This window comes from Euphorbia lathyris, chromosome 2, assembly GCF_963576675.1.
Source record: "Euphorbia lathyris chromosome 2, ddEupLath1.1, whole genome shotgun sequence".
NCBI lineage: Eukaryota > Viridiplantae > Streptophyta > Magnoliopsida > Malpighiales > Euphorbiaceae > Euphorbia > Euphorbia lathyris.
Window position 1 is genome coordinate 9,926,289 of NC_088911.1, and position 7,979 is coordinate 9,934,267.

General features: G+C 30.4%; 1 long non-coding RNA gene across 1 annotated transcript; it reads left to right on the forward strand.

Moving 5' to 3' along the window:
• The first annotated feature begins 4,161 nt into the window (after positions 1-4,161).
• Positions 4,162-6,549, forward strand: LOC136217395 (uncharacterized). Its single transcript, XR_010683476.1, has 3 exons — positions 4,162-4,239; positions 4,345-4,419; positions 6,101-6,549. It is a non-coding gene; the product is annotated as an uncharacterized lncRNA (long non-coding RNA).
• Positions 6,550-7,979: the final 1,430 nt, after the last annotated feature.

The following is a 7,979-nucleotide window of genomic DNA, read 5'->3' on the forward strand; positions in this document are numbered from 1 at the left end:
ATATGCTTTGGATGTACAAAAGAGATTTATCATGCAATGCTTTGGATGTACATGTCTTACTGAGATTTTTGTCTCACGTTTTAAAATGTTTTAATGTTTTTAGGTGAGAAAGTACATGATAGAGAGAGAAGGTTACCGCCCGATTAGGCGAGGTTTGGAAGTTGGATGCTTATTGTCAGAATTATGGTTAGAACGTTGGTATTGCAATTGTAATATAATGATATGTGGATAAATTGGAGACTCCTAAGTATTGCTTATTATCTTTCCATTTCACGCCCGATGCCGATTGAGGTCATTTAGGGTCGGGTGTGACAGTACAAAAGAGATTTGTCATGCAATGCCTGGTACCTTCAATTCGACTTTTAGGTCCAGATCTAATTCCTCTCCTCGTGGCGGTTCCCTTCAATCGGGCGACTAGTGATGGCCAAGAAGAATCTCTATATGTCTCTTACGTTTCTGAGAAGCTCCAGAAGAAAAGCATGTCCAAGGAGCAACAGTCTCTTCAGATCAGCGGAAGAAGCTATAAATTCCATTAAACTCGGTGCATAATCTTTCTATCTTTTAAGTGTGATAGTTGTCACACCCGACCCTAAACGACCTCAATCGGCATCGGGCGTGAAATAGAAAGATCATAATCAATACTTAAGAGTCTCCAAATTATCCAATGTCATAATATTACAATTGAACTACCAAAGTTCTAACCATAATTCTCACAATAAGCAGCCAACTTCCAAACCCCGCCTAAACGGTAGGTAACCTTCTCTATATCCTGTACTTTCTCACCTAAAAACATTAAAACATTTAAAAACATGAGACAAAAATCTCAGTAAGAAACTATCAGCTACAAAAACCAACTTTACTTAACATAGCTACACATATACGTTTATAACCTAACTTCTTCATACGGAGTTCGAATAAGACGATTCAGAAATCCCTGGAAACGTGAGATAAAAATAAAGAACTTTCATTTAGGACTCCATGACAGATTCGGCCTATATCTGGTCGAAAAATGCATCACAAGATTCAGGTACGAATCTGATTTTTCAGCAGCATCTATATAGACAATTCTCTATATCTCTAGCTCAAAGTTATGACTTACTCATAACCCATATCACCAAATATCAAATAATTTACTATTTTTCATATACTTAGATATTGCTAACCATCAAATCTCTTTTTTACACCTCATTAGCTAGTTACTCAATCCTCAAAAAAATTCTAAATTATTTCTTAACTATCACTAAATATCCATATTCCACAATTACTATCGATTATTTCTTAGCTATCACCAAATATCAATATTCCTCAATTACTATCAACCTTAGGTCCGAAGAATTTAACCTAGAGCTCTGAATAAAGAGATTTAATCAAAACCTTATAAAATATACTCAAAACTTAAGTTCATATATAGTCAAAGTAGTAAACCAAAACCATAAAAATATATAATCTTGTATCCATTCTTGAGTTCAAAACCTTATAAAATATTGTAATCAAATAAGTGTTTTATCAAACCAATTAATCAAACGTAAAACCTTATATCAAAATCAATCATAACCGAAAACATAATCCAAATGAACTTAAAACATTGTATCCATCCTCGAGTTTCTCCCCTTAAGTATCAATCCATAACCACATATATAGTCGAGGCGTCTCTTAACATTGCCTATCCCATATGATCTTACCCAACACTTCGCTGCCATACCCAATAGGTCTTCAGACTGTGTACACAGGCCATATCCCTCACTAAACATGGTCTTCAAATATAAAACCACCGATCCGGATAACTCTCGATGGATATAAAATCATAAAATCATAACATGCTCAAATTTAATTTCACAATCAAATTCCAAACTATTTCATAACCATAAATCATTTGGCTTCAATTAGCCATTTTGTATCATAAAAATCATATTTGGACTTCAATCCAAAATAATAACAACAATAACCGCAATAGATTTCTCAATCCAGAAACAATTCGTAAGAAATCATCAAATTCATTTTATTCAATATAGATATATATTGAAACCAAAAACATATATGTATATATGTAAATCAACCAAGTTAAGACTTAAATCAACATAATCAAGTAAAATATGAAATTCACATATAAGCATAATCAAGAGCTTCATTTGAATCATAATTTCACAATAAAAAGCAAAATCGTGAAAAATCCTAATTTTACAAAATTCATGCATAACCTTCAAATATCACTGTCTATATATATATATATATATATACATAAAACTCAAAATATAGTTGATAGTTACTTACCTTTGCTATTAATTGAAGAAAACACAACCGTTCAATTCTCCTCTAAATCCCGTCTAAGACGTTTTCCTCCAAACACTGCCGAAACTCAAAAACTTTTCGGTTAGGACTTAAATCTATGCATAAAGATGCTATGGTTCCAATTTCGAGTAATTCAGACGGTCGAATCTCCGTAAATCAAAGAAACGGTGGAGAAACGGTTCAGAAACGGTGGAGAAAGATGAAGAGGCTGGAAAAGAAAGAAAAAGAAAAAAGAAAATAAAGATGATGATGATCATCACTGAATCCGTTTGAATATATATCCAAATCTGGAAAAAAAATCCAATTTGATCCTCTATCTTTATATAATCTTTTAAAAATTATCCTAACTTTTAATTTACATATAAAACCATCAAATTAACTCCAAACTTTTCCTATAGCACTAAATAAAAATCACACATCTAATCATTATAATATATATTACTATCAAGGTATAAATTCTAGAAGTTTAGACCCGGACGTGACAATGGTAGTTATCAATTAATGTTTGATGCCTCAGTTTGTTAGATGTAGTAGTGAAATAGAAATTCATTTGTTATGGGAAAGCTGAGTATGAGTTATGGAGCAGGTTTAAAGCATGTATGAAGCATGTAGTAAAGGATGATGAGTGAAATCAGGGCCGACTCGGAACTATACGAGGCCCTAGGCGAGATACGAAATGTAGACCCCTTATATATAAGTAAAGTTATAGACATACATATATATATTTATATGCAATACTCTTTTCTTTGACGTAGAAATACCTTAGAATTGAAAAAAAAAATTATATTCATATAAAATAAAAATTTAATATTTATCTAAAAACTGCTCTAGCTTTTTGAGATGCAAAATAAATAATTAAATTTTTATATTCAATGTCTTTTCATATCCTATTTTTAATAAATAATAAAGCTAATTCATTTAATCTTTTTTGAGACATAATAGAAGACAAATAATTTTTAAGCAATATACCAAACCAAATTAAACCCAAAAATTGAAATAAAGTATAAAATAAATTACCAAGATGACATGTAATTTTGTACGTATTGTTTGTAGACGTTCACTACACCATAGATGGCCTACTGTAACACAAAATGGATGTGTTGCTTCCATTATGTTACAATTTTCGCATGAATTTTGGTCTATTATAACACTGGTTATAAAGTGTTACCGTTAATGTGTTAAACTAATTTAACTTTGATATATTGTAACACTATTTATGTTTGTTACTATAGATATGGTTAAGTTGCAACACTATAAAAAATAAAAAAAGGGGATACGGTGCAAAAATACTCGAGCAATTTTACCCCTAACGTTTAAAATGGTGCAATTTTACCCCAAACATTAGCAGCTAAGAGCAATTTTATCCCTAACATGTGCGCCATTATATCACTCATTAATAACAGATGACAAACATATAATTATACGTGAAATTTTTTAAAATTAAAAATTATACTGTCTTTTGTATGAGTTGGACAAAAAAAATTCGAATATTTCGATAAATTTATAAATATTAATCTCAAATGCTATTATTAAATTACAGAAAATATGAAATATTACCGATATGTAATTGGTGCAGAATAAGAAACAAAACATATGTGTTTTATAATAATGTATGAAATTGACACAACTTGCAAACGTTAAGAATAAAATTGCTCTTTGCTATCAACGTTAGGGATAATATTGTACTATTTTAGATGTTAAGAGTAAAATTGATCATAGTTGTAAAAGTTAGGTGTATTTTTACACTTTATCACTAAACAAATAAAATAATAAAATAAAAGCATATAATTTTTTAGATTTTTGCGATAAAAGAAGTGAAAGAAGGGAGAATAAAAATTAGGTTGGTGCAAATTTATCTTTTCATCAAAAATAAAAATCCATCTACTCAGTTCATCTCCGACTGCAAGTTAATCTCAGTCGCCGCTGCCTTGGGCTCCATCTCTAAATCAGGTAACACATTCCCATCTTAATTAATTCCATTTTCTGTCTAATTTCTCAATCACTCTCGCCCCTCTCTCTTTGAATTCTCAAAACCTAATTTCTCTGTTACTCCAGTTTAGTTAGTTGGGGCCGATCTTCGTTAACCTCTAGCTATTTGTTATCTGCCGTCTCTCTCTACTCTAATTATTGGTAAGCCCTCTTAATTTCGAATGGTTATTGGTATCATAGCAGTTTCGTTTATGAGCAGCTCTGCTCTGTTTTCTTAATTTCTACATCTGGTATTTGATGATATAATTTAAATATAATTCCTCAATGTTCTTCCATTTATTAACTTTTCTATAAATTTCTGTTAATATGGCGAATTTGATAATTAATTGATTTCTAGGATTATCAGTTTTTATAGAGTTGCTTAGATGTGACAAGAGTTGTAGGCTAATGGATAAACTACGTTGGACCTAATCTCAAGAGCGGAACTTTCAGAAATAAAAAAGATGAATTAATCATTAATTTTTCCAATTTACCCTGTAACAATAATGTTCAACAGAATACTTCATAGCTGAAGAAGATGAACTCATATTAATCTTGACATATTCCAAAAAAAATCAATATTCAATAGAACTTATATTAATCATCATTCACGCAATTACAAATGTAGTTAATTATATCAAAGTTTAAAAAAATGAGGTTTTGTCGACATTATTTGCTTGAAGAGTTTTAATCAAACTGAAAAATTTAGTTTCGTCTTTACATTTAATCAGAGGTTCCATCTTGGTATTTAAGTAGTTGGAATTGGTATGCTAATTGGAACAAGAGATCTAGCTTCCAACTTGCAGTTAGCAGGTAAAATGCAAGTACCATTAGGGAGAATTAATTGTGAATTTGATTAGCATACCATTTTAGAAGCTAAATTTAGGATCCTAATCTGTCAATCCATTTTAGAAGCTGACTTGTGATACTCTTATTTTCCCTCAATTCCAAACTATCATCCGTCAGCTGTCTTACTACCCGGACTATGTGAATTAGTTGCTCTAATCATTTTCACTGAGTTGAACTCTTCAATTCTCCCACAATATTTGACCGTTATACCATTTTACATGTTTTCTTAATCTTTCTTGCCGCTCCATATACAAGTGATTGTGAAATCAGCTTGACTTACCTTAGTAATCACTTGCTGCTATTAGTGAGTTGTAAAATTGCATTAATACAATAGGTGTAGTTACTGACAGATGGCATGTTGATTATTTATACCAGTTTGAAACTCTTAGCAAAATACTTATTAGTAATTGATGGCATGTTGATAGATGAGGTCCCCAGGTTGGCTACTGCTTGGTTTAGTAATGGACTTTTTAGTGGAGTTTGGGTTGCTTTCTAGGGTTAAATTATACTTGTGTTTATCAAAATAATGACAAGAATAAAATATATTGTAAAAATTGCAGGTTATAGATGTTTTATGAAAATGTATTTAGATTAGGACACATAATAAGGCATTTCTAATATCTGTTTCTCATTTTTTACATGTTTTTATAATAATTAATAGATAAGCTTATATAACCTATATGTATGAATTCTGTCAATTGAAATAAACTTATCTCTTAATCTGGTTTCTAATTAGTGTTGTGTTTCAACTAGTATTTTTTTCTCAAAGGTTAATTACTTATGTTTGTGGTGCATTTTGTCATTGAGAGAATGACTTATGTTTAACATACCTCAGCTGACTTATGATGTCAAATGAGAATTCTGACAAATGACTTATGCTGAACATACCTCAGTTACAAAGTTTTTTTTTTTACAATTTGCAAAGGTACTTATTACCTTTAGTTTCTTTGAATGTTTCAGGTAGTTATTTGCATCTAACTTACGTTTTTTACAGTCAACAATTGAAGATGGAGCAAACCGTGAGAGTGTTGACCAACTGATGTGTGGTGACTGATCACACAGATCAACTTGGTCTGTCGGTAGCGTTGAGTACCTAAGAAATTGAAGCAACAACCGACCACACCGCCTCCTAATAGCTTTGTAAGGGAACTTGCAAAGATGTGAAATGAACTTGCCATTAAAATGAAACAAGAAATGTAAGAGAATATGACATTGACGATGAACAAATTGAAGGAAGACAATCCTGATCTCAAGGTTAATGTTGAAGAAATGTTTGGCGTCATTTCATGTGAAAATTAAAATGCTACTCTCTCTTCTAAGGTTGATGCTCAAGTTGAAGAACTAGAAGAATAGCCTAGATATATTATGGATAAATTTTTTTGGATGATCTTTTGACAACTTATAATTTGTTTGTTAACATATTGATATTTTATTATATCTTGTATAAGTCCTACAATTTAAAGATATTTTATATTATTATGAAAATTAAAAATTCTTTTGAACAAATAGTGTTACATTTGTTTTCTAGTGTGTTACAGATGAATTGTTAGATTATTTTAGGTGTTTCCTTAAAACCCGTTACAATACAAGTTAAAATGTGTAACCTAGAACAAAATATGTTCCATAAAAAAAAAGTGTTACAATGTGTACAAATGGGTGTTACTATAGGAACATTTTTATTATAGGTAACATTTTGATTGTTGTTGCAATAGAATATAAGGAATGTTGCTTTAAACATATAGTAACATATTTTTTGTGTTACTTCAGATAAAACGAGTGTTACTAGAGGAATAAACGGTAACACTATTTACTGTGTTACAATTTTGGGATGATTGTGTTACAATAGATTCTATAGTAACACGCAATCAAGTAACACTTTTTTAAGAGTCAAAGTGTTACCATATTATCTATGGCAACATGTATATGGCATAAGCCAACACTTATTAAGCCTTACCTTAGGCCATCTATGGTGTAGTGGTTTTATTTGGATGAAGATCACTGGTGTATGAAAATTAATCAAGACTAGTTGTGAATTAAAATTGTATTTTTATAAATAGATGAGAAATTGTAAAGAAATTTAATAGAAAAAGTTTGTAATTTATAAGTTACATGAGTATATTTTCTATATTGTTTGAGTTAAAAAAAATTATTGATGTTGCAGTTTATTATAAACGGTAATATATATATATATATATTCAGATTTGGATAGAATATATTGGATTTGGATAGAAAGATGGGGTGACCATTAATTTGTTTTATTTGATTTTTACTTTTTCATACTTCCATTTCTTTCTTTCTTTTTTTTAGTTAATCTGTAACATAATATGATATATTTTTTTCCCAAATTCTATCTCTAATTTATCAAACTAAAATATATATGAGGCTCTTATGTTGTAGGGGCCCTAGGCGGTGGTCTTGGTTGCCTAGAAGGCAAGTCGGCCCTGAGTGAAATTATAAACATACTCTTATACTTTAGATGTTTATTAACAACGCGGACAAACATAGTCAAGATGGACATTATTAAAAGAAGGAATACCATAAAAAGAGTTTTTTTTCTAAAGTAGTTTCTAATCAACATCACACAACCGAGCATGTGAACTTGTAATTCGAACACATGCATCATTTGGAGATAATACATATAACATTCTTTTCCTTTTTTAATGATCAAAACATCATCTTCAATATGATTTACATTGGAAAGAATTTTGAACATCATGAACATCTAGAATAAATTGAGTTTTTAGTGGGGACATAATGGGGGTAATTAAAACAAATATATTTATGGGAATTTATAAGAGTAAATTACACCCATGGCCATTGAACTTTACGCATTTTAACATTGTGGCCACTAAATTTCAATTCTTAACGGTATG